Source organism: Zootermopsis nevadensis, unplaced genomic scaffold (genome assembly GCF_977971745.1).
Source record: "Zootermopsis nevadensis isolate Lab colony 2312 unplaced genomic scaffold, Znev_1.0 Znev_ptg000061l, whole genome shotgun sequence".
NCBI lineage: Eukaryota > Metazoa > Arthropoda > Insecta > Blattodea > Termopsidae > Zootermopsis > Zootermopsis nevadensis.
Window position 1 is genome coordinate 5,713,194 of NW_028259192.1, and position 15,283 is coordinate 5,728,476.

At 41.0% G+C, this 15,283-nt stretch overlaps 1 protein-coding gene across 6 annotated transcripts in view; it reads right to left on the reverse strand.

Annotated features, from left to right (window-relative positions):
* robo1 (roundabout guidance receptor 1) overlaps window positions 1-15,283 on the reverse strand; it is a 697,225-nt gene that overhangs the window by 473,287 nt on the left and 208,655 nt on the right. The gene's annotated exons all lie outside the window — the stretch shown is intronic.

Genomic DNA, 15,283 nt, shown 5'->3' on the forward strand with positions numbered 1-15,283 from the left:
GGGGAAGAGACCGCTGGGGAGACCTAGACGTAGATGGGAGGATAATCTCAGGCGGGATCTATGGGAGATAGGAGTTGAATGAGACTGGGTTTTGTTACCCCAGGACAGGGTCCGGTGGAGGGCTTTGGTGAGTTCGGTGATGAACCTTCGGATTCTGTAAGCATTCTAGTTAGTTAGTTAGTTAGTTAGTCAGTTATGTGTTTATTTTAGTCAAAGTCATGTCCTGACAAACAAATCATTTTCCCGGCTGTCTGATATCCAAAACTTCTCTCATATCTGCGGATGACCTGTCAATTTCGTCGACTTGAGATCCAAAAAGGACATCACCGTTATGTTTTACATAACGATAATAAGCGACGAGTACAATTAAATCAACAAATGTAGCAACAAAACCAGTAACACCAGGGGCCGAGGTGGCCAGTCGTTATAGTCACTAGTTTACGACGAGAATTCGATTCCCAAGACAAAATACTTCTTCTCTCTTCACAACGTCCAAATAAATTCTGCTACTCACATAGCTTTCTATAAAATGGTTACCGACGTCCATTCCTCGGGGTAAAACTAACCAATCAGCTCCATCTAGTGTCGAAGTTATAATGAGTGGAGGTATAACTCCATTCCCAAACACGTTTGCATGTTGAGCTGTTTAGATAAGTATCAAAGACAGCTTAATAACGACATTAGGATAACATTAATAATAAGAGACACGTCGAGATATGTTTGTGTGTAAGTATGTGTTTAAAATAAGAGTAAATAATTATACAAGTTGAAGCCGTTATGAATGGTTAATGACAGCCAAGTCATGCGAAAAGAATTCATTCTGCACCAGTTATAACAAACCATAAGACAACCACAAGATAACAGATCATAACCACACCATATTCAATTAACTCTTCAAATGTTATGACTTAATGTTTAGTAATTTATAGAAGAAGGGAAGTTTATTCTAAGAGGACTGGAGATGGACTTTCAAAGGGAGAAAATAAATTTGGTCTCTAACTCAGGAACACAGAATGGGAGACAGGGGACCGACATTTAAATGGGTGATATTGAAATAGGTCTCTGTAATATGAATTTGACTGAACCCACTATCAGTCAGGTCCACTGGCGGATGAATGCGTTATTGGCAATACATCTTCATGCTCCAACATCAATTTTTTCTTATTTATTTACTTTGTGGGTGGAATTTATATTTCGTGAGTGCAAAGGTACTGTTAATTGAAAGACTCCTAACAATTTTCACTAGACATTTCATTCTAAATGTTATTTAAACGCATTAAGTGGGCACATCGACTGAACGTCGCGGAAGATTACTTAGCAATTCTGATTCGGATCGCCTGCTAATGCTGTTCGTGGTTTCTCTCAGCCCCCCCCCCCAATGACCTTGAACTAGGCCTTAATCGCTTCCTTCCACAACCTTTCAAATTCATTATTCATAACCACAACCCTATTATTCGACAATATATATTTTAAGATACTGACAGCTTCATAAAATTAACCGCAAATAAGTACGCAAAAACTCGCCTGTTAACACTTCTAAATTTCTCATTAACGTTTTGAACCTAAGGCTCGTCTTAATAACATTTAAAAATTCAGGCCTTACCTCAATGAAAACACAATCCATAACCATAGCAAGTATCAGCCAATGCTGTTTCGGAAAAAAATAATCACTTTTTACTCTGAGAATCATTTTGGAACTGACAAACGGATTTTGTGGGCAAAAATTTGAATTGTTTGTTAAAACACGTGGTATATGTAGTTCCCACTATTTAAGTTGTCTTCAGATGGCGAGATCATACGGAGTTCAAAAAACGAAAGCCACCATGACCTATTTTAAGATGGATTTGCAGCATGAATCTGGAGACTGAGTGAAATACCAACAAATTTATTTCTGACAGTCTGTAACCCCGCGTCGATTCATATAATTCGACATACCTCCTGGCAACAAAGCCAGAACATCAACGCCTGCTCGATAAATGGCTATTATCGATGTATCGACAGCAACGTCGATCAGTCAGCACGAGAACTGGACTGGCGGCATGACTAGCTGTTCTATCGTTGTTCGGAACCTTTATTTTCAATATCGAAGAGATTAAAATGGATGCTAATGGACAGCGGAGTGATTTTAATTCGGTGATAGTACCCGACATTCTAATCAATACTCTACTCAACGACCTTCGTTATTACAGTAAATAAAATACTTCACAACAGTTTATGACAAAGCAATTAGAATACAAGGATCTTGTGACAGTGGCGGCTGGTAGTTTTACCTGATCCAGTTGATGTTAAAACTTCAAAAGCATTAAACCTATTCATATTATTAGTTATTTGTTTTTAGTCTGATTTTTGCTCTTTTTTGTTCCTTGCATTTTATCAGCGCTTTACGAGGTGCGATCGGAAAGTTTCAAGACTGCGCGTATAAAAACCCGTACACTTATCTCAGGTATTAAATTCATCCATCACCCTCGAAGTAGTTCCCCTGGGAGTGAACGCAACGATCCCAGAGCCGCTGCCAAGCCTGGAAGCATCCCTGGAAACCTTTCTTTGTCAGCCTGTCAAGCACCATCTGCGATTCTGCCTGAATCTCTTGCCAAAGACTCGCCAAAACGGCTACGGAAACCTATGAAATGCTAAAGCAAGCATTTGGGGAGTCCGCAATGGGTCGTGCACAAACTTTTGTGTGGCATTCACGTTTTAAAAATGGCCCAACCTCTGTCGATGATGACGAGCGTTCTGGACGACCATCTTCGAGCACAACGCCCGAAAATGTTACGAAGATCGACGTCGTACAATAAACGACTTGTGCGACATTGTTGGGATAGGCTATGGGACCTGTCAGCTGATTCTAAAGGAAGAACTCCACATGCGACGCATCCTGTCTGAGGACCAGAAGCAGAATCGACTTCTCGTTTGTCAGGAGCTCAAAGATCTTGCAAGAACCGACCCCAACTTCCTTTCTAAGCTCCGTGTGACTTCTTCCTCTTCCTCTTCCTCTTCCCAAAGATGAAAATTCAGCTAAAGGGAAGGATATTTGAGACGATAGAAGAGATTCAGGCAGAATCGCAGATGGTGCTTGACAGGCTGACAAAGAAAGATTTCCAGGGATGCTTCCAGGCTTGGCAGCGGCGCTGGGATCGTTGTGTTCACTCCCAGGGGAACTACTTCGAGGGTGATGGATGAATTTAATACCTGAGATAAGTGTACGGGTTTTTATACGCGCAGTCTTGAAACTTTCCGATCGCACCTCGTATACCCATATTAGTGTTTACCTAGGTACATTATTTGTTTTTTATATATATTTTGTTTTTTGTACTTTTGAATTAGTGTTTGCTTGTCATAGGCTCTTTGCTGTTTGCAAACACTCTAATAATGGAACTGAATTTAATATGGTACAATTATAGATTTAGTTTCATTTGTTTGTTTTTGCATTTGTAATGTATTACTTTTATCGTTATTGAAATGAATTTAATTAATCTATTACATTTTATCCTGTACTGTTGTTCAGTACTTGGCTGTTATTGGCCTTAACTAGCTGCTATCAAGCACTTAAATAAATGAATTGAATTATTATAGTAATTAAGATTTTCATGATGGGCACAGCATGCAGCACACACAGAGGAAATAAAATACGCGGATAAATACTCGTGGTTTAAAATATCGAGGGATCATTTGTGAAGCCCATGCCGGATGCGAGGATAATATTAAAACGGATTTTACGGCAGAGATTCTCAATATTGAGTAGCTCCCCGGATCAGGGTATCGATAGCATGAATCTTTAGACATGGATGAGGACAAAGTCGAATGGAGGGTTTAGCGCATATAATGACTAGCTCCTGGACTCCTGATGTACTGAATAACACAAGATGACCCTTAACACCAAGTTACGCTTATCATTGGAAGCGACAATCAAGGAGGTATCATAATTTAAAGCTTACCAGCCTTTGATCTGGTGACTACTGTTTCGAACACCATCCAGGCGACGTAATTTAACCTCCTGTTTCCGTACTGTTGAATTGGTATTAGAATTACAGCTGGCTTACTAACTATACAGGCAGTTCTACTGCAAATCCATAATATTTGTCTTCTCATGCTAGCCCTGAGTAGGAGCAGTCAGAAAAACCAACTTCTTGGAACAGAAATATAGAAAGAATTAAAACTCAGTATAGGTCGCGCGAGAAATGTTGTCACCTGCGCAAAGGACTGATTTTGGTCGTATAAGATGGATTCGTCCGAAGCACGCGCTAGAGGGGTGTCAGCTTCAGTTGGTTTGTAGCTCTACCTGTGTTTAGTTCGGTGAGTCACCGCCACTACCACTGAACTCCCCTCTCTCGGCTTACACATCGCGCATTTAGGTTCCACCACTACTCGCGCGACCTCTACGATGGTCTGAGAATAGGTGTAGCTGCTTTGCGCACAGTGAGTGTTCTGTGTTTAAAAGTGCAAAGAGTCTGCGATGTAAATAAAATGTCAGAGCTATGAAGTAAACAGACCTCATTTGACATGTTTAAAAAATTGGTTCCCATTTTGTCAAGAAACTACCTAATTTTATGGGGAAAGAATTTTACAAAAACCGACTTCAAACCTGAACGAATATATATTATCCCATAAACCACTGTCAGGCCTATATTACCATAAGAATTAATAAATCTCCAATGTGCTTACTTATCTTGAAGTACTTCGAAAAGACTTGTGAACCTATTTTTAATGTTCTCCCGGCTTGCAACATTTCATACAAACAGTGCTATAAAGTTACCAACATGAAACATAAAGATTTCCAAACACAATACCGTGAACCAGATACCTCTGTTGGACGACCGATGCGTGTCTCCTTACAGGAATGTAGGGATATTTCTGTCTGCTAGGAGAGCAAAAACAGTCTGGAGGCCCACACTGACTCACCGTTTGTGTTGCAATGCCTAAAATCACGAATGACTTCATAATCACTTGCGAACACAAACACGTGGCCAGATGGGATTAAAATCCTATCAGGAGCCCCTAATTCAGAGGCTGAATGGAATTCATAAGTACCATCTTCTCCTTCGTCCTTGAATATGGCACTGGCGGACAAATCTTCCGACAAGGAAACACGGGTCAAAGATCACACTACTTAGTAAGCAATCGAAATGGAAAGTTCAGTAGCGAAGATAACTTTCTATAAATTAATACGCATTTCTTCATCTCCAAGTAGCAGAGGTCATCTGCCAAAATGATGCCACCATTATCGTCCTTAGTTGGCTTCTTGTTTGGGCCGAAACGTGCAAAATTCAGTTCGGGCATTTTGGTGAGTCTGAAGGGAAAATGCGCTGGTATACGACACAAACAATTCACGAGCCTTCACTGTTACAAGGCTGAGCTGAACAACAATTAACACTCTGATGCTGAAGAGGTGGCACGGTGAAGTACCACTCTTGTGCGCGCATCGAAGCTTCTACCTGTAGAGTGGCTGAGAGGGCAGTGTTAAAGCACTTCAGCGCGTTCCTGAACCAGCGCACTGCTACGCTGGTATAAGACAACTCACCGTCAGCCTGCCTTCTAGCACCAGAAAACACCAAACTCTTGGCGCGATACCGATCAAACAAGCTAAGCGGAAACAAGTCTGAATTACATTCGGAAGGTACTAGGACCACCACTTATCCGGGGTACGGTTATTCTGAGGTATTTCGCAGACACTCTTACTTCGATTAAGCGAAAATCGAGAAGCAATTTGAAACAGACTGAGTTGAAACTATAATTAACCCTCCAAGTCCCTTATATGCCTTCATCCCGTAGTGATCACCTGTCTTTATCTGTTCATTCAAACATTCTTTTCTTGCATTATTATATTTATTTAGTGTTCTGTCTGACGACAGGTCCAAATGAACAGGATCCTTCCATCCTTTTCTCGGACTGGGACCTGTTCATATACGTTCTTGGCAGATGATCCAGAAGTGGTTTGCCATTGCCTTCTTCTGTGTGTGAATGGAGTAATTGTTGGGATGCCACGGAGAAACCGGGGAAGCCCCCGGAGGAAAACTCCGTGTTGCCTAGACCACGGCCTTGCCCAACACAAGTTATAAATTCGGGCACCGTCGGGAATCGAACCAGAGACCCCAAGGCCAGCGTTCTAACCGCTAGACCACCGTGGCCATCATTTATTATTTAGTGTTCTGTCTGACGACAGGTCCATATGAACAAGATCCTTCCATCCTTTTCTCGGACTGGGACCTGTTCATATACGTTCTTGGCAGATGATCCAGAAGTGGTTTGCCATTGCCTTCTTCTGTGTGTGAATGGAGTAATTGTTGGGATGCCACGGAGAAACCGGGGAAGCCCCCGGAGGAAAACTCCGTGTTGCCTAGACCACGGCCTTGCCCAACACAAGTTATAAATTCGGGCACCGCCGGGAATTGAACCTGTGACCCCAGGATTACAAGGCCAGCGTTCTAACCGCTAGACCACCGTGGCTTCTTATTATTATTTAGTGTTCACTTGGACTTCTCCAGATGGCAGAACACACAATCAAATAGATCATGTTTTAGTAGATAAGAGAAGGCAGACAAATGTAATTGATGTGAGATCATTCAGAGGAGCAGATTGCGACACTGATCATTATCTGGTGGTAGCAAAAGTGAGGGAGCGGCTTTCAGTAAGTAGACGAACTAAACAAAATTTTGACACAGAAAGATTTGATTTGAAAAAATTAAGTGAGGGAGAGGCAAAGGAACAATATCAAGTTGAAATTTCGAATAGGTTTCAAATTTTAGAGGCAAATGAGGATAATGAAAGTGTGGACATCAACAGGGAGTGGGAAAATGTCAGAAACTGCATCAAAATTTCAGCAAAAGAGAAACTAGGATACTACAGGAGAAAGCAAAATAAACCGTGGTTTGATGAAGAATGTTCAAAATTAATAGATCGAAGGAAGCAAACAAAATTTCAATGGTTGCAGAACCCAAACAAAACAAATGCGGATAATCTATGTAACGTGAGACGTGAGGCTAGTAGAACCTTTAGGACTAAGAAAAGGGAATACCTGAAGGGCAAAATTGCTGAACTTGAGACAAATAATAAGGAAAAAAACATCAGAGACCTGTACAGAGGCATTAATAACTTTAAGAAAGGATATCAACCCCAGACCAATTTGGTAAAGGATGATAGTGGCAATTTGCTTGCAGATCCAATAAAAATTGTGAATAGGTGGAAAAATTTCTTTAGCGAGCTCTTAAATGTTCATAATACTGGTGATATTAGACAGATTAAAATGCATACAGCTGAACTGTTGGTGCCAGAACCTAGTTTAGATGAAGTGGAACTAGCCATTGGGAAGTTGAAAAGTTATAAATCTCCAGGAATTGACCAGATTCCGGCTGAATTAATTAAAGCAGGTGGCAAAGGGTTGCATATGAGGATCCATAAGCTTATTCAGTTAATTTGGGATAAGGAAGAGATGCCACAACAGTGGAAGGAATCCATAATTATTCCTATTCATAAGAAGGGGGACAAGACTGAGTGTGGTAATTACCGAGGAATATCGCTGCTATCAACCTCATACAAAATTCTATCCAACATTCTTTTGGCAAGGTTAACCCCATATGCGAATGAAATTATTGGGGATCATCAGTGTGGGTTCAGACGAAACAGATCAACGATTGATCAGATCTTTTGCATTCGTCAGATACTACAGAAAAAATGGGAGTTCGGTGGGACCGTACATCAGTTATTTATAGATTTCAAAAAAGCCTATGACTCTGTGAAGAGAGAAGTGCTATATAATATTCTTATTGAATTTGGTATACCAAAGAAGCTAGTGGGTCTAATAAAAATGTGCTTAAATGAAACCTGTAGCAAAATTCGAGTAGGTAAATATGTATCTGAGATATTCCTCATCATGAACGGTCTAAAACAAGGAGATGCTTTGTCTCCCTTGCTCTTTAACTTTGCGCTAGAATACGCCATCAGGAAGGTCCAAGGTAGGCAGGAGGGTTTGCAATTGAATGGGACACATCAGCTATTGGCATATGCTGATGATGTTAATTTATTGGGGGACGATATAAATACAATAAAGAGGAACGAAGAAGTTTTACTAGAGGCTGGTAGACAAGTGGGGCTGGAAGTAAATTCAGAAAAAACTAAGTACATGTTAGTATCTCGTCATCAGAAGACAGGCGGGCAAAATTATCTTAGGGTGGCTAATAAATCCTTTGAAAGGGTTACAAAGTTCAAATATTTGGGAACAACAATAACAAATCAAAATGATACTTGTGAGGAAGTTAGGAGGAGACTAAATTCCGGAAATGCTTGCTACTTCTCAGTCCAAAATATTTTGTCTTCCCGTCTGATTTCTAAGAACCTGAAAATTAAAGTATACAAAACAATAATCTTGCCTGTTGTTTTGTATGGATGCGAAACATGGTCTCTCACTCAGAGGGAGGAACACAGATTGCAGGTGTTTGAGAATCGGGTGTTGAGGAGGATATTTGGGCCTAAGAGGGAAGACGATGGGGCGTGGAGAAAACTGCACAATGACGAGCTTAAAAATCTGTACTGCTCCCCCAGTATTGTGAGGGTGATTAAGTCGAGAAGAGTGAGATGGGCGGGACATGTAGCGCGCATGGATGGGACAAGAGGTGTGCACCGGGTACTGGTTGGGAAACCTGAAGGGAAGAGACCGCTGGGGAGACCTAGACGTAGATGGGAGGATAATCTCAGGCGGGATCTATGGGAGATAGGAGTTGAAGGAAACTGGATTTTGTTGGCCCAGGACAGGGTCCGGTGGAGGACTTTGGTTAATTCGGTGATGAACCTTCGGGTTCGGTAAGCCATCTAGTTAGTTAGTTAGTTAGTTCTGTCTGACGACAGGTCCATATGAACAGGATCCTTCCATCCTTTTCTCGGACTGGGACCTGTTCATATACGTTCTTGGCAGATGATCCAGAAGTGGTTTGCCATTGCCTTCTTCTGTGTGTGAATGGAGTAATTGTTGGGATGCCACGGAGAAACCGGGGAAGCCCCCGGAGGAAAACTCCGTGTTGCCTAGACCACGGCCTTGCCCAACACAAGTTATAAATTCGGGCACCGCCGGGAATTGAACCTGTGACCCCAGGATTACAAGGCCAGCGTTCTAACCGCTAGACCACCGTGGCCATCATTTATTTATTTATTTAGTGTTCTGTCTGACGACAGGTCCACATGAACAGGATCCTTTCATCCTTTTCTCGGACTGGGACCTGTTCATATACGTTCTTGGCAGATGATCCAGAAGTGGTTTGCCATTGCCTTCTTCTGTGTGTGAATTGAGTAATTGTTGGGATGCCACGGAGAAACCGGGGAAGCACCCGGAGGAAAACTCCGTGTTGCCTAGACCACGGCCTTGCCCAACACAAGTTATAAATTCGGGCACCGCCGGGAATCGAACCTGTGACCCCAGGATTACAAGGTCAGCGTTCTAACCATCTTATTATTATTTAGTGTTCTGTCTGACGACAGGTCCATATGAACAGGATCCTTCCATCCTTTTCTCGGACTGGGACCTGTTCATAGACGTTCTTGGCAGATGATCCAGAAGTGGTTTGCCATTGCCTTCTTCTGTGTGTGGGTGGAGTAATTGTTGGGATGCCATGGAGAAACCGGGGAAGCCCCCGGAGGAAAACTCCGCGTTGCCTAGACTACGGCCTTGCCCAACACAAGTTATAAATTCGGGCACCACCGGGAATCGAACCCGACACCCCAGGATTACAAGGCCAGCGTTCTAAAATTTATGTTCGTGTAGACTTTGGTGGTTCCCTGTCACCACATCATGGCGCGTCCTCAGGTCGCGGATGGAGCAATAGCCTCCAGTTATAGAGATTAGCTGCGAATTTGAACCACAATGTTGTCGTCTTCATAATCACCGCCGTGTGAACCTGAAATCACACTGTCATTTGCATTTTCGTAATCTATGAAGGGTAGATATGATGGCAGACTGAATTCTTACTCCCGACATCTCTTTAATGTTAAGGATGACGGGTCAGTAGCTTTATCTTTTTTCAGATCATATTGTCCTTCCACTAGATTAATATTCTTTTTAATATAACAGGTTTAATCATTATTATGTTTACGTAATGCTGTGCGTTTTAGCTGTATAATAATGGCGTTATACTTACATAGTGTTTACAAATATTCTTCATGCCCTTGGTTTTCTGCTTGTAATTACTATTTTTATGAATTTCAAAATATTTTATTTTATTTTTCTTCATTAAACAAACTGGTAAATTCCCCAGTCCTTTTCATCAACTTTATGCCCTACCTGGGCCTAACCTTTCACTAACTCCTTCGGATTCTTCCTAGCCTTTGGAGCCTGTTTCTCTGCGTCATCAATTTCCCCTCCCCTGTCACTTTGTTGATATCACGGACCTACGGGAACCCTAATTCCAGCAGACTGGAGAAACCTCCGTAAGCGAGAAGCTTCATAAGTTCCACCCTTCGTCATATATTAGCGTGATAGAATCAAGGAGAATGACAAATGAATACAACACTTTAGCCAGAAAACGTAACCGGAAGGAATCACACAGGAGACGCAAACTTAGAAATGAGAACAGTATTAAAATGGATCTTATTAAAATAGGCATGTAGGTGTGGACATTTTTTGTCTGTCACAGAATACAAACCAGTAGCGGGCTTTTGTCCACACGAAAATTAATCTTTCGTTCCATAAAAAGCGTTTTGAATGTTTTTAATCTTCATTTGTTTTTCGGTCACTTGAAATTTGTTTCCAAATACTTGATTCTGTGTTAGAATATTCATCTCTGAAAGACAGATACTAAGTTTTATAACATATATTTATTCGGTTGAATTATCTTTTCTCATCATTCTAAACCATTAAGGGAAATTTATCTGTCGAATCAAAGACGAAATCAAGAAATTTCATCATGTTCAAACCAATTTTTCTGGGCCACAAAATAATTAACATCAAGTCTGGATCTTAGAATATTTATAGACGCTGTATCAACAGCATTTATTAATTAGTGTCTAGCGGTTAGAACGCTGGCCTTGTAATCCTGTGGTCTCGGGTTCGATTCCCGACGGTGCCCGAATTTATAACTTGTGTTGGGCAAGGCCGTGGTCTAGGCAACACGGAGTTTTCCTCCGGGGGATTCCCCGGTTTCTCCGTGGCATCCCAACAATTACTCCATTCACACTCACACAGAAGAAGGCAATGGCAAACCACTTCTGGATCATTTGCCAAGAACGTATATGAACAGGTCCCAGTCCGAGAAAAGGATGGAAGGATCCTGTTCATATGGACCTGTCGTCAGACAGAACACTAAATAATAATAAGAAGCCACGGTGGTCTAGCGGTTAGAACGCTGGCCTTGTAATCCTGGGGTCACAGGTTCAATTCCCGGCGGTGCCCGAATTTATAACTTGTGTTGGGCAAGGCCGTGGTCTAGGCAACACGGAGTTTTCCTCCGGGGGCTTCCCCGGTTTCTCCGTGGCATCCCAACAATTACTCCATTTACACACAGAAGAAGGCAATGGCAAACCACTTCTGGATCATCTGCCAAGAACGTATATGAACAGGTCCCAGTCCGAGAAAAGGATGGAAGGATCCTGTTCATATGGACCTGTCGTCATTCGGAACACTAAAAATAAAAATACCTCGCCCCTTAATAATATCCTAGATGATTAATTTAACTGCAATATAAAACTGTGTAAATGCCATAAAACAGAGTATCCCTCGAACCAAACAGGCAGCGAAGTTACCGAAGATGTAGTCCTCATAACGAAGTTTCGTCGTAATCCAGAACTGAGGTTTCAACTCCATTACCGGGCAAACAAAATATAGAGACGGGCGAGAGGCCGGGGGGGGGGGGGGGGCAGAAAGATGCAGCGCTGAGCATCCTTTCCTGGTGATGGAAAATTGCTTTTACATACACAGGTAAAGAAGCAGAGCGAACTATGATCCATACGGAACCTGTAAAGCAGATGGGCTACAAACAGAAGCTACTTTCTTGTAGCCCCGAAGTTGATCAGTGTGACAATTCAATCCAAGGCGTTCATCCCTTAATATTTCAATTAACTGTATAACATTAATCGACCGATAGATCGATCGATCGAATTAAAACCAACAAACTAGCTACATCAAACACGATTTTGGAGGAACTGTTAAAGAAGAAGATTGTGGTCTGTTTAAAGTATTATTGCCTGAAGTTACTCAGTAAATAAAGGAAGAACTATTAATCATTGTGACTCGATACTAAAAACAAAAGCCGCAACGGCCATACTGACACAGACATTGTCTAAAACTTGAAATTTTACATAAGGAGGGCGGGCCGAAATTTTAGAATTTCACCCGGCCTGAAATTTATCTTCAAATAACCTACCCATAATCCACCTATGCCTGACTTCCATTTATTCCAGCTCAAATGAAGCCCGAATATGCCCTGTCGTGTCATTAATACATGTTTTAATTAAAAATGTCGGGGATACTTAAATAAACTATTTAACGATGTTTTATGAACATCTGATACTATTTTGTCTAGTGAAGAATTGGATAAAATACCGGATGGAAATTTTCTAAGGTGTTATTGCGAACTATTTCAGAGAGAGTCAGCTACGAATATATCACGAGCGTAAGACGCATGCAATTATGAACTTTCTCATTGCGACAAAAATATTGCCCGAGAAAGCCCGAAATGGTCCATCGTTTTATTGCTGTAATTTGAACCAGGCCTGAACTCGAATATTATATGTGTTACCAGGCCCAGGCCCGTGCAGGTCTGAGTGTGTGATCCCAAAACCCCCACACCACAAACAACCAGAGTTTATTTTCCTTACATGCAAGTTTTAATTTCCCTGGTATCAGGTTCTACAAGTTCTAACAGCCAATGTTGTTGTTAACTCCCCTAAAATAATAAAGGGAACGCTCTGTCTGTCCGTCCGAATGCTAATGTCATGAAGCATCTCTGTATACGTTAACGTTATTCTGGCTTATTTAAGTTGGGAGTTCACGACCTCGCGCTAGGCTCGAGTGCTCGAGTGCTTTTTATGAGATCAGTTTTTTCAGCTCTAAAAGGGAATATGAGATTTTGTCCCAGACGTCACTGCTGTGTCTAGTCCCTTTAAAATATATTCGTTTGGAAGACACTTAAGTAATTCTGAGTTCAGAGCCGGGTACAAGAGAACGCATGGCCAACAATTTGATTTGTTTAAATAGCGTTTAATCAACTGCATATTTTATATCAGACTATGAATAAAAAATTAATGAGATTAATCATCTGTTTTAAAATTTTAACACCTGCGCGCTTGATAAACTTTAGTGACCGTTTATTTACCAAGAAAGCAAAAATTTGGAGATGAATAAGAAATTTTTGTGTCATACGACCAGATCGCAGTAAATCCTAAAATTGTTACTTCCTCCTGATTATTTGGGACCAAAAATAGTCGTATGAAAATAAACAACGAACGCAAAAGAACGTGTAAATATCATGGGAAGGGCTGAGGAAAACAAAGTGAAATCGTAGGATAACTAGTCCCAAAGCTGAGATCGGAAGACGAAGCGATACCAGAACCAGTTGATTCAGATAATTACTACCGACACGTATGCAGTAGCCATTTTTATAATTACATGTCTTTGTTATTAGAAACAGAAAATACTTCATCATAAACGTCCCCTTATTATGCACATGCCATTCGTTCACTTTTTACGTGATCTCTCCTTTCAGATACATCCCTGAGAAATCTGAAATTTAAACACTCGCAATTTACACTAGATCGAAGCATTGTCTGGTTACTCATCTGCTTTATCGCTGCCAACTTTACATTCTGAAAGAAAAAATAAACAGCTGACGTATTATCAACATGCTATGTGTTTCTGAGTTTAAATTTTGACTCAACTGACATTTTTTTTTTTTACGAAATTTGGTATCTACGTCACGTTGTTAGATGCTACCCTAACCTCAATGCTGCAACTTTTGAGTTAACACTAACGCCATTTGAAAGGCATATATGATCCTAAAATGACGTATCGTAATAGATCCTTGGAAAAATTGGCAACTTTGTTACAATAATGTTTTTGTGAAATGTAAAATTGCACAAATTGCGATCTCGCGATTATTTGAGGCTTTGTCCTATAAATTTTACTGAAATTATATATTTACTGTTGTTTTATACGAGAAGAATATTTGGACATTATAAAATGAGATAACAGGGTAAAGATGAAAATTACAGGTTATCTACATAAGGACTCTCAAATATGTAGTTTTACCTTGTAGGATGTTTATCGCTGTTTATTCTGTGAATCATGAAAAACAAATAAATGCAAAACGCAGAATTAATGATCGCTGATCCACGGTGGTCTAGCGGTCAGAACACTAGCCTTGTAAGCCTGGGGTCCCGGGTTCAATTCCCGGTGGTGCTCAAATTTATAACTTGTGTTGGGCAAGGCCGTGGTCTAGGCATCACGGAGTTTTCCTCCGGGGGCTTCCCCGGTTTCTCCGTGGCATCCCAACAATTACTCCATTCACACACAGAAGAAGGCAATGGCAAACCACTTCTGGATCATCTGCCAAGAACGTATATGAACAGGTCCCAGTACGAGAAAAGGATGGAAGGATCCTGTTCATATGGACCTGTCGTCAGGCAGAACACTACAAATAAAAAAATAAGAAGGCAGTACATAACATTACCGCTGTGTTTTAAGTTAACAACACAAGATGTAGAATTTTGGAATTATGTGCAGTAGGAGTGCAAACATTGCAAATTCTTGTCGAAACTATTTGTAATAGCATTTGAAATTTAAAATAAGTTAGGTTGTACAAATCTTCTGCACAGAACTTGCATTTCCTTTTTCATACATGACTTTTCGCCTGTCCTCATAGTCAACACGCAAGCCTACTCCGTTCGCCTGTGAACAAAAATGTAACGGATATTCGTGAAAGTAAACTGGCTACTGAGATTTATGTTTGAAGCTGTTGCTCTAACCTAAGTATTTCATTCTGTACAAAGAGGCGACTTTGTACAGTAAGCTTGGTCGGTTTAGTCCTGGGGACCGAGTGGCCTTCATTTTGTATAAAAGGTTACTGTCTTGTCCAAGATAAATAATCAGAACCAGGCGAAATCTTGCTGAGTGAGGTCAGTCATTCGGCTTAAATCTAAGTACAAATAAACACGCCGATGTATAACTCTCCAAGCTCTGTCTGAGAACTGAATGTCAGTGTAACAGGCGTTAATATTAGCAGCCACTGATGCCTGACTCTATCATAAGGAGACACTTTTAAGAATCTCATAATTATTGGGCTGATAACAGAAATTCTGTTATGGAGCC